The sequence below is a fragment of the Culex pipiens genome, chromosome 2 (assembly GCF_016801865.2).
Source record: "Culex pipiens pallens isolate TS chromosome 2, TS_CPP_V2, whole genome shotgun sequence".
Taxonomy (NCBI): Eukaryota; Metazoa; Arthropoda; class Insecta; order Diptera; family Culicidae; genus Culex; species Culex pipiens.
Window position 1 is genome coordinate 61,444,265 of NC_068938.1, and position 13,657 is coordinate 61,457,921.

Here is a 13,657-nt window from a genome sequence, read left to right on the forward strand (position 1 = left end):
TTATGGTCGTGTAATTTTACGTCTTATTCAACGCGACATTAGGTCTGATTTGATGCTCCAGTTATGTGCATCTAATATAACCGAAAATTACACGTTTTTTTGTAGTGTGTAATTCACATTGAAATATCACATAAAAAATTTTTTAATGGCTGAACTATGGTATCAACATTGAAATTTTAACATAAATTAAAAAAAAAGCTGTTGAACCAATTAATCTATTTTTTAAAAAGAAATGAAAAATACAGTTTTTGAAAACTTCACCTAATGTTAAATAATCTATCAAAAAATTGGCGATTTAAAAAAAAATCTAAACAATATCAATAACCACAACCAGCGATGGTTGAATAATCATCAAAAGAAAATCATTTGACTTATCAAGAGAAACAACCGGAAGGGATTATAGCTCTCTTGCCTCGCGCACGAAAGATCGGCACAAAAAATATCATCTTGATTATTCGGCGGAACATCTATTTCACTACGACAGTTACAGGTGTAACGTCACACGTCGAAAAATGATCTGTCACTTTTTGTAGGTGGGTAAGGTGCGTAAACAAAGCGAAATAAATTATTTTGAGTTGTGATAACATAAAAAATCATGAACAATCTTCAACTCACTGATATTATTCGAGAAGTTCGGGAACGATTTTCTTTTGCGTGGTTCGCCTTCTCTCTTTTTCGTGGGTGAGGAAAGTTCGCAAGGCAAATAAATTTGTTTGCAATTATTCCAACCCAGACTACAACTTTGCTGAAGAGTCCAAAATGATCGGAAAACTCCTTCCCAATATAAAGATTGGCAGCTACCAACATTCGTAGTTACAATTTAATCGCCAAAGTAAGGTCAGCTATTTTGGTCATATGAACGACTGCACAATGTTTTCGAAAAATCGGAAAAATACAGATTTAAACAAATTGCGGTTTTCTGAATAGGTGTTTTTATTGAATCATAATTTGAAAGTTTATTTGAACGGAAAATTGCATTTACGTCAAGATACAAATTTCATAAAAAAACAATTAAAATTTAAGTTTATTTTGCAATTTAAGATCAACCCTATTTTCTAACTTCTTTACTTCTTTATAGAGGGTGACGAGCGGGAATTCCCGGGAAAAATTTCCCGGGAAATCGACCATTTTTGGACCTCTCGATTCCCGGGAAATTTGGTCGAGAGTCCCGGGAAATTTTATACTTATAAATATCGAAGCAAAATTTTATAAACTAATCACAAAAAACTTTTTAAAAATTGGTTAGAAATGGTTTAGAACATTGGATGTTAACTTGTCGAAAATTTCCAATAATTATAATTGAGAGAAGCCCAAAATATACCTTAAAGCATACTTAGCAGTTTTATTCTGAAAATCCAAGAAATTTTATTTAAATTATTTTTATTCATTATTACTAAGAGGGAAAACCCTTTTCAAAAAGTTCAATTTAAATATCCTTACATCTCTAGAGCATAGCAATCCTCATAATCTAGTTTTATAAAATATAAATTCTAAGTATGTTATTTAATTTCGCTGTATCATGGTAATTTCCTTTTTTGATGTCAATAAGTCAGTTTGTGTTTCGCATCAACCTCAATATCAGATTATATTTTGTAAAAAAAACTCTGGCAATCTGTAAAGATTGCCTTAATCTTTGTTAATGTCCGCCAATTGTGAACATTCGGGTTTTCCTAATAAATGTAAATATTTCTTCAATGAATATTTTCAGTTGACCTTAAAGAAGAAAAAACAGGTTCAAATTGTTGTTTTGAGTCGTTATGTATCATATAGCAAATTATATATTTGCTATTTTTTCACTTCACAAAAATCTAATAACAAGTTCATGCAACAAGCTTGTGCAACTTTTGAAAAAACACTCTGTGCGAATTAAATATTTTAAACTACAATTTTGAGTCCCAAAAACCACAAAAAACGATCTTGTATTTGCAGATTTAGAAAAAAATCGAAAGGTTGAAATAGTTCCCTAAAATAATAAGGCTACTTAAATTGACGTTTCTTTGAATAAGTATAAATTTATTATAACTGAATTCATTGAAAAGAAACAAATTTATGACCTTTCCTTTTTAAATAGTTAGCACTATTGGCATAGTAAAAAAACTCCCGGGTCCCGGGAATTCCCGGGAAATGGTCAAATTCAACTCTCGATTCCCGGGAAATTGAAAATCTCGAGAATCGTCACCCTCTACTTCTTTATAACATCCGACAAAAAACGCGCAATTTATTTATGAGCACGGCTTGGTACAATGCATGGTAGTTAATGATATCAAAATCTGTACTTTCTCTTTTCATGCTTTCTGATATTTTCAACAATTTTCCAAACTCGTTCTTTGGTGATTATCCTCTCCGCTCTTCCATTTCGTTGCATTCATTCTCCCGGCTCAAACAAAACATTCTATCTCACCTTTCGGAGCTGGTTTTATCGTTGGCCCAAAATCAGCATTATCATCACAACAAGAACGCGTCGGTGAGCCGTGATTGAAATTCATAACTAGGGTTACTTTTGGTTTTTAAAGGTATGTGTATTGGGCATTATAAATACAAATACACGAATAACATGATGAAAAAAAAATATTATAAATAATAATCGCACTGTTTGGCAAAGAAGCTACCAAAAACAGGTTTTTAGTGATTACACTTTTCGTACACACAACTGGTTACATACCAACGATGATTGGTTTTGCAATGTGTGCGTTTCGTTTTGTACTCGATCAATCTGAGAGCAATTTAATTTTGAGCGCGTGCTCGATTTTGGGGGAAGAATGTGTTGTTGTTAAGGGTGTTAATATTTGTGAAATATGATATTTTTATCGTTCTGTGTGGTTATCAAAAAAAGAGGAATGAAAAAAAAATCAGAAAAAATTATGATGTTCGAATAAAAACACGTTATGTTTGGAAATGAAAATTTGAAAATATCCTAGCTGGTCTGTTTTGAAAGTCACAAAGAAAGTGATTGTTGTTTTAATTATTTTTTTCAAACAAAAAAAAAATGACAGAAGTAATCCCGCAATAAAGTACGAGCTGCTATAAATATCGTTCCTTCATATTTTGGACTCACTCTCGGAAGAGACTTTGTGGAAACGACAACTTGTTGCTTGTTCCAAGGTGACCTTTCTTCAGTTTGGTGGAGAACGTGCCCACTTGGTCGTCGATGTTTGGCGATGATTAATTTCCCCTTTAGGTTTGTTAGGCGTTTCTATTGGTAGGGTGAGCTGTCAATTAAGGATCTTAGATTTGGACAGATTAGTAATTTTGGAAAATTTTGATCGTAGTATGATTTTAACTTTTTTTAAACTTTGTATTGATTGCTGTTTAAAAGTGAAAATGCAACTTTTAAAGTGAAAATGAAAACTTTTAAAGTGAAAATGCAGAAAATGAGTGTTTTTTCGCTTGTGAATATAAACTTAATGTATTCAATTTAAAAAGTTTACATTTTACACAAGTTCAAGAACTGACGATTTACCCCCGGGCTATGACGCAGTTAGTGCGAATTTCGTAACAATGATGCAGTTTTGCTGTGGAAAGAAGGCGTCGCGACGCTACTACTGGATGAGCTAGCTAGTTGTGGATACTAACCAGCTGTTCGAAGGAAACGATTTATGTGTTTTTGCTGTCGCATGACAACTCGAGTTGATGATGACAGCTTGGTGCAATATCTTTTGAATGCATGACTGCGAATTGCACAAATTTTAGTCTAGCTTAAGTCAGTGTTTGTAAAATTGATTTAGGTTAAATTAATGCAGTCTCATCCGTCTCCAAACTTTGAACTTGATTTATTGAAACTAAATTTGGTAGCAGAAAGCGCCACAAAAAAAATCCCAGAACTGTCAAACCGGTCATCAGCGCTATAATGGCGTTATTATAGTTGCCTTATTTTGATTCTCCTCCTGGTTTAATTCGGCCTTACCCAGTCGGTGGGTATAAATCAATTTTATCGCCACCTACTCGCCTACAACCGGTGAGTTGTGTGATAAGACAACAGAGAATCAGCCGGTTGATCCGTGAGTAGGAGGAACGCGAATCAAACAACAAACAAAAACCGTCGAAAAGCTTGTTTCCAACGCCCCGAATGGATTGTTTTGGTTTATGGTTCTTGAAGCGTTGATATGCATCGGGAAGATTCGTTAGTTTTGTTTTTGTGTGATTTTTGGTAGGATGATGTTTGTGTGTCTGGTATGTGTGATGATAACAATGCGCTGTACATGGTTGTGATCGGTCAGTGTAAGTTATCGCTTGCATATAGTTCATATAAATGGTTATGTTTATTCATGATAATTTGTAAAGGAATCATCCATAAACCACGTGGACAATTGCCCATACAAATAAAAAAAAACTGAATAACTGTTAACTGACTTTCCATATAATTGATATTATACAATATCTAAGAATTATTGAAAAATTAAGCATCACAACTTTCACTTCTCTTTTGAAACAGTGGTTCCAAATTTGGAAGAAAAAAAATCAATAAGGTTAAAAAATTCCGGTAAGCTTAATTTTCCAGAAACATACTATCAAAAATGTACATAAGGCCATTTGAAAAAGTCAGCGAGATTTGTTAGGACAGAGACTCGCAACATTTCATTTTAAACTGTCATTCCATGTATTTAAAAAAAACTCATTTTTAATCTTGAGCAGTTCCAAAGCATTTTATGAATATTAAATTAGTCCATATTTTTAAAAAATCTTTGGCATACAACCTGGCCATTTTAAAAATTTTCATTTAAAATTCTTTTGTTTTAAAAGATGAGAAAATTTATAAAAGCCACAAAAATGGATTAATAGTTTAAAAAAATTCATCGCTTGAAAATTGTGAGCAAAAATATAAGTAAGAATAAAACACACACTAATTTTTAATAGTTAAGGGGTTACATACATGTAGAAAATCACAAAATTTTATATTACAGAATATTTGTTAAATCTACTCAAAAGATGTTTATTAATCACTCCTGAAAGTTTTATGATGATATTTCATGATTAAACTGAGTAAGAGACGATTTAAGCTCAAAATTTTGCCATGCGCAAAGCGGGCTGTCAAACTTTGTTAGCGTTTTTCTCTAAACCCCGAGTTGATTTACGGGTGCCACGATATCTCGAGATGGGATGGACCAAATTGGCTGAAATTCGAGGTGAAGACTCTCAAGATGTATCCCGTGTGCATGACGAAGCCCAATTTTTAAAATTTGCTTTTTCAAAAAATACAAAAATCAAAAACTGACGGGTTTTTATATGAAAAACACAAAAATATTTTTATCATTTTTAAAAATATTTTTTTTTGAAAATCGGGCTTCGTCATGCACACGGAATTGGTTTAACGAGTCTTCACCAAAATTTTGAGCCGATTTGGTCAAGACAGTGTTGAGATATCGTGGCACCCGTTTTTTGAAACTGCTAACTTGAAATTGCTATATCTCGGCAATGATGCAACCAAATATCTTCAAATTTGTTTTGTTAGTAGGTGAAAATGTATATTTTAATGCCCTGAAAAAAGAATTAATTTTAATGCCCTGAAAAAAGAATTAACCTCTTCTTTTTTGCCGATATACATATATGTAACCCCTTAAAAAAATCCGTGTTCATATTAAAGACCAATTTTCAAAAAGATGCAAATAAATAAAAAAATATATATATTTTTTTAGTTAGTAAAATCTTTAGTTTTTGGTTCTTTTAATATTTTTTTTCTGTTCAATTAATTTTATAAGTCGATAACACAGTCCAACAAGATTTTGTCTCTGAGACGAGTATATGTGTTCCTAGTAGAATTTCGCCTGCTGAATCCGAATCCGGGTCCAGAATTGCTCCAAATGGTCCCAATTTTGAGATACACCAGTTTGAAATGTTAGTTTAGGCCAAAATTAGCTACTTTGTCGACTATTTTACAAAAGAACTATTGAATAAACAAATAAACCAATACATGTATCTTAAAGTTCACGTTCTTCCCTTTCTGAAACACCCCTGGTTTTTAAAATTTGATTGTTTCTACGCATATTTATAGCCATTTTAAAATTATATTTTCAGTTGGTTCTCATTCAAGTTTTCCAACTTGCATGCAAGTCAAATTCTAATTTTAAAATGGCTATAAATATGCGTAGAAACAATCAAATTTTAAAAACCAGGGGTGTTTCAGAAAGGGAAGAACGTGAACTTTAAGATACATGTATTGGTTTATTTGTTTATTCAATAGTTCTTTTGTAAAATAGTCGACAAAGTAGCTAATTTTGGCCTAAACTAACATTTCAAACGGGTGTATCTCAAAATTGGGACCATTTGGAGCAATTCTGGACCCGGATTCGGATTCAGCAGGCAAAAATTTACTAGGAACACATATTCTCGTCTCAGAGACAAGAAACATTTGATTTTTTGTTGAACTGTGTAATCAGTACACAATTTTTTTTTGCTTATAACCTGATAGAGTTTTGGAGTTCCTTTCAACTATGTTTCAAACTATAATCAATTTTGATGTAATTTGATTTTGTTGAAAATATGTTCTCAAAATTGCTCATGATTTTTTAATCGATTTTTGTAATTGTGTGATTAAGATTTATATATTTTTAGTGTTTTATTCTTATTCTACAACTTAACTGAATACACAGCATTGTTCAAATAATTCTTTTCAAGTTACATTATTCTAAAAAATTCAAGCATTTTTTAATCGATTATCATACAAAGAAAAACACTTAAAATTTTCAGTCTTCCCATCCAGGTTACCCAGAATAGGTTTGGCACAAATAGGGCACAAATAGGGGATCATCCATAAACCACATAAATACTTAAGGGGGAGGGGAAGGATGGTGATTGTCCACGCTCCGTACAAAAAAGATTTCTTTGTATAGATAATTGTCTACATGTGGGGAAGGAGGGGGTCTAGAATTTTTGAAAAAGTATCCACGTGGTTTATGGATGGCGCCTTTTTGCCATAGGCCTATTTTTGCCTGACCATCAAATGATTAGATTGATCAGTGAAACTTTTTGCCAATGGATCATGCTAATCACAAATAAATAATAAATTGCCAAAAGTTAAACCGTTTTTATGTTAAAACAAAGCCTCTTTTATCGGCTCCAAATTTAATTTTGATTTGGTTTTTAAATGAAAGCTGTTGCCAAAGTTAAACTTGAATTTTTATAACCAAATTCACGGCACAACAATCAAATTATTTTTGAAAAAACTATTTCCATCCAATGATTCTTAAAACAAATGGTTAAAACTTTTTTTTATGTTTCGGAAACAAATTGTGTAGTGATAACGAGTATTTTAAATTCGTCTTGACTCATCGATAAAGCAGCCAAAATAGTCTTCTTCCATCTTCGTTTTCCACCAGATGGCTCACTCGTTCGATATTGAGCTCAAACCACTATCAAATAATTTTCTTGCATTAGCTATCTATCGCGCACACTCGTCTGTCCACATCTACACACGCGATTTCTTCTGCTGTTGTGCTACATGTTTCTCATTCATGCAAAGTGCTTCATTCAGTTGAGCGTTCAGTATTCGTTTTGCCGTCATAGTGTGACGGCATATCCAACATGATTTTTAGCTTCTTGCATGATTTGTAACGCGCTTTCGTCCTTCACTCGGAAATGTTGTTTATTTACATGCGAATGTATGTTTGAACAGGGCACTGTTGGCAGTTAAATGATGATTTTAGGGGGGTTTCACGTGCCGTACCCGGGCTTATGGGGCCTTTCGGAGGAAACATTTAGCATGGGCAAACATTACCCCTTTCGGGTCAGCAAAGCGACAGCAAATATTGAATTTAATATGGCAGACAAATATTTATTTGCCAACTGTTTCCCGAACCCATTTTGTCAAAGTAAGCAAAGCCTGGGAAAGTCTGCCATGAACTAATTAGATTCTGTTTTCTCCTACCGATGGTTTCCGAAGAACTTGACCTCTCTGGCCACCACAACATCCCGGTGAAAACTATAGAGACACTCGCTCGCATGGATAAACACAATCAATGTGCAATTTATTTTCAATTACGACAAAACAAACCGGGCGGTCTGTACACCGAGGAGGAGAGTATTTGCAAAAGGGTTCTTGACGACGACGATGTTGGTCTCCACCAAAGTTTGTCTTGCGTCCTCTGGGGCCGACTACTTCTGGCGGGTGGATAAAGTCATGAGACCACATCTCTTACCTCTTGGGTTCAGTCGTGTTATCTTCCAAGAAGTTGACGATGGCCAGAGGCAGCAAAGTCAGGACCAAGGGGGGCATTTGCTCTGCATAAGCAAGCAAGCCTGGAAGGGTCAAGTGTTGGTGGGGTGCTTCGAGCAGAGGTTCCAATGTATTACTCTTTTATGCTTATTTTTTCATAATGATTTTTGACGCTCATATATAACTGATGTCATCTGACCACATTTGCAAAACTCCGAAATTCAGGGAAGTTAAAAAATATTAAATAACCTTGAAAATTTCATATTAGAAGCACAAATAGTATTTTTCATAATAATAATCAATAAAAATAATAATCTTCATTTGAATTTTTATTATCCTTGCCAATTTCGGCCGTGATAATTTTTTTTCCATAAGCTCTGCTTTTTATTATGTTACGTAATATTGTTGAATCAAATGTTCAGAAATTGTCAAACTAAAAAAAAAATCAATATAAACTTTAAAAAAATTTTTGGGCAAGCGCATCATTTTAAAATATTGTTTTCCAAAAGGTTTGCTTTATTTGTTAAATAATTGTATATAATAATAAGCCAAATTTGTATCTATTTTGCTTTTGAAAGTTTATTGAATTCAAAACAAAATTTAACATTCTTGTCAAGTCAACTAAGTTATGCAACTTACGTTATCATCAATATCATTATTGTTTTTTTTTTCTTTTAACCATTGCATGATCTAATTTTTGAAAAGTTCCTTAAAAAAATGTTTTGTTGTTTGGGCTTAAAAAATGTCTAAAGAGATTTATTTTTATTTTTAAAGACAAAACGATTGTAAACAGATTTAAATTGAACAGATGGGTAATTCTCCGCCAACTCACACAGCAGTTGCCCCGCCCCTCTTCGATTTGCGTGAAACTTTGTCCTAAGGGGTAATTTTTGTCCCTGAACACGAATCCGAGGTCCGTTTTTTGATATCTCGTGACGGAGGACCGGTACGACCCCTTCAATTTTTGAACAGAGGTGTTTTTCAATAATTTGCAGCCTGACACGGTGATGAGATAGAAATTTGGTGTCAAAGTGGACTTTTATGTAAAATTAGACGCTCGATTTGATGGCATACTCAGAACTGTTTTTCGTAAAATCGCGATAACTCGTGATGGTTATGAGCAAACCCCTTATGTAAATATATCAAAATTTTTATAATTGTCTGCTCTACAACTCTGTAGAACACTATAACACTCTTAAAAAATATCCCTGCAAAGTTTAATTTTACATAAAATTCCTATTGACACCAAATTTCTATCTTATCACCGTTTCAGGCTGCAAATTATTGAAAAACACCTCTTATTTCGCATGTTCAAAAATTGAAGGGGTCGTACTGCCCCTCCGTCATGAGATATCATAACGTGATCAGGAACAAAAATTACCCCTTAGGACAAAGTTTCACGCAAATCGAAGAGGGTTCGGGGCAACTTTTCCCGATTTCGTGTGAGTTGGTAGAGAATTACCCATATTTTTTTTTAATGCGACGCTTTTGAAAATCTTAAAAATAAAAATTAATATTCAAACCAGAAAAAATATATAATATTACTGATCTTTTTCATAAATGCATACAGTGAAAAAAAAAAAATTATGATATCATTCATCAGGAAATAGTGACAGATTTTATGTAAAAAAAGTGTAATATTACATGAGGTACTGGTGAATTTTCAACAGGTTCACATTTTAACACATTTTTTAGGTATAATGACTCAAAAAGAGGTAATATTCAACCGACCAAATTTTCAACATTCCAACATTCAATTTTTTTTAACTGTGTAGATATGATGCTAACATTTGCAGAAACATAATTTTGATGGTAAGTAAAGAAACGGTGCATCATTATTTTGCAAATCAGGCTTACAATTACAATTTCATTTTTTTTTATTTCTAAAATATCTTAAAAATGTGTGACACTGAGATAACGTAAACAAAAAAAAAATTTTTTTTCACGGGTTTTTACGGGAACTATCAAATTTCACCGATTTCATAAATATTCTCTAACTCTAGTAATAAGTGTTCAATAAAGACATGAAAATCACGTTTTGTGCTCAAAAAATTGTTTGAGGCGTTGAAATTGTTTTAGAATATCATTAAAATTTGATCTTTTTAAAGTATACTTTTCAAAAAACATAAACAAAAAAAAATATTTGATGCTTCAGAAACTTTATGAATTTTGTAAAAAAGATTGAGGTGATTTTTTTTGATTCATTTATCATAATCAAAAATATTTTTCAACAGTTTATTGAAAAAAAAAATTCTTCAAGGAATTTATTGTTTTTACAATTCAAGGTTGAAATTTTAATACTATATTATTATTAATACATATTATTTTTATTATTAGTAATATCCGCATGAACTGAGGTTAAATAACATTTAAATAGAATTGAATTTACAATTTTCAATAACACCAGATTCACAAAATTCAATATTGTAAAACTATGCCAAGCCAATGAAAACATCAAAAATATTTATTTATAGCCCTTTCAAATTTATTAATTTATTTTTCATTTATTTTAACCTCATTTTTAACAATTAAAAAAAATAAAAACATGCAATTAGAATTTATTGGGAAGCATTTCCTTTTATATTTTTAAGGCTCTGAAAGGCATCATTCCTGGTCGGCCATTTAGCTGCCATTTTATGTGACCATAGTTGCATTGTTAATTTAATTTTGGATAACTGCGTGAAATTTTCTTGAAATATTTCGAAAAACTGTGGTAGAAAAGTATCCACCGTGATCAATTTTCGGCAGTTCGACTCCAACGAATTATTCCAAGGAAATTAACCGCGGTGTGTGTGGTGTGTGTGTGTGTGCAACCAACCAAACGGGACATTGCGGCCACTTCTTACAAATTGAGTTGTTTCCATGTATTTATTTTTAGATCTACATTATTTACATGCAAATAACTCGCATAGGCATTTGGAAGGTGTTAGCTCTGCCGAGCTTCGGTGACCCATTTCTACGCTGGCTAGCCGAGCGCGAGGTACTTCAGCTTCATCGACAAGCCCCGCCCTGAAGAACGTTTGTATCAATCGGATTCAAACGTTATTTAGAACTTCCGAACCCTTGTCAAATGAACAAGGACCCAGCGCGTATATAGTTGGTAGTAACAGTATTCCAAATTCCAGGTATTGCTCACCAAGTCGCGATGACCTAGTGGTTAGCATTTTTGCTTACCAATCCAAAGGACGGGGGATCGAACCCCGACTCAAGTGACTTTGATTTTTCGTTCATGTTCAGAGTTTCAAGATTTATATGTCCTATACTTTCTCGTTGGGAGCAGATGGGAATCGAACCCAGGACCATTCGCTTACAAAGCGAACACCGTTACCAGTCAGCCACGGCTGCTCCTTTCCAAGGAAATATAAAAATAATGTTTTTTTTTTCAAAATCCACTATTCTTTCGTTTCAACAAAAAAATGGTGATGCAAAATGTTTTCTTTTAACATAAGAAATGCATCGACATAATTTCAACCAAATCAAAAAATTTTAAGTTAAAAATCATCAAAAATTGAGAAGATTCTGATCTCTTTGGAAACCACTGCCACAAGACACATCCGGGGGGCTCAGGTTGGACTCCAGATGCCGGAGGGATGTGTACCTTCATATATCCGTAAACCGTACAGAAGAGACCCATCAGGCAGAACCATCCTCACCTCATCGTCACTCATCCACGCCCCGAGGACTGGTCTGGTCGGATGGTGTACACCTGTGTTTCGTTACCAGACACCCACCGGGAGCCCCCCAGCTGATGTCTGCCGACAAGAGGGGGTTGTAGCCGCAGAGTTTTGCACAGCTGCCTTCGGGTTCGGGAGGTTGAATTTCACGCTTGAACTGTGGTGCGCTTTTCGACTTTGCCTCCGAGCTTCCTCCGCCGGGGAGAGGAGCTTTCTGGGAAAAGCACACACTTACATCTTTCCGGCGGGTGAGCGAGAAGACCTGGGTGCGGTATCAGGATGAGGTGTTCAACACTTGAAGCAGAATATCGCTGCTGCTGCTGCTGGCTTCATTATGAAGTTCAACAGATGAAAAACACGCCAGCTAGCTCTGGCAGACATGATCTCGCGTGCGAGTGGTACGGCGGACTTACAATTAAGGGAAAAGTTTTTCGGGTTAACTTATTAGTTCGCCTCAACAGCTTGGGACGCAGGAAGGAAGGTGGGAGCTTTCGTGAAAGTTAAATTGTTGGAGGTTCGGAGTTAATGTGATGGGTTTTGGTATATTTCACCTCGTGAAAAAAGCCACTGTTTCGGGATTAATTTGCTGCAAAGCAGCTTGGATCAAAGGTGTCTTTAAACATCTTTAAATCTTTCCAGATTTGTCATTTCCCCTCCCCGACTCTCATTATGTTCCACTTTGCGTAAGTCGGCGCCAAAAGCCCTCGTTAACATCTTCCAAACCAAGGCACACCAACCACCGTCACCCAGGACCGCCGTCGTGTCGGTTGAAAGTGACTTTGGAGCGCGAGAGACAACAACGTGCCAACTTGTTATGATTACGCTCGAAATGGCATCACATTATTATATATGCGGAGGAAAAGCGGCCTCATTTTCCGCAGCCCCTTCGTTCCGCCCAGTTCCTCACCACCAAACGACACATCCAGAACATTATTACGTGCTGTCTATGCACCGTTGCCGTTGCTGAGACTGTCTGTTAGGACCACGTGACAAGTGTAAGGGAGGGGGAAGGGGGATGCTGCAGGAAATGTGTCATCTCTGAAGCGCTGGATGGTGAACGTGCAGAATGTGGCGGCCTGAAACCGTTGCCAGGCCATGGGAATTTAATTTCATATTCATCTGTCTCTTATGTATACATTTTCTAATGAAGGATGTTTTCAAGGCATTTTAATGAGATCTTTCTGTTTAGTTAGTTAGAATTGTATAAAATCTTTGAATTTGTCTAATTTAATTTACACATTTTTCTAAGTATATGGATTTTGTGTGGACTCGATTCAAAGTAAAATTCCTTAATTTGGTAGAAATTCTCTATTTTCATTCAAGAATAATTTTAAAATATTAGCAAATTTATCAGCGATTTGGACAATAGGACATTTAATAGTAGTTAGAGGGATTAACCACATCACTGATTTGCCACATCAATGCAATTGAATTTGCTGATATATTTTCTTTATTGTTATGTATTACGGTGGTCCAAATCCGGGCATCCTCGGGGCTACCTTCTGAAATCAAAGATTGAAATATTTTTAAACGAGCCCAAAATGTTTAGTCTGATTATAAATGTTGGAAAGTGCATTTAAATTTGTTTTCAGTCGATTTTACTGTTTTAATTGATGACTTATTCTATTGTGATGAAATTTTCATCACTGTTTTTTTGATCGCCATCTTGGATTTAAAAAACATCTTAACCATTTTAGCATTTGAAGGGGTTATACTTAAGCTCGACAAACAAAAATAAGACAACGAAAGAATGATTTTTTTTGTGATTCGATTATCCGAAGTAATAATTTTCCAAGTTATTCGAATAATCGAGTCGGACTGTATTTTAAATATT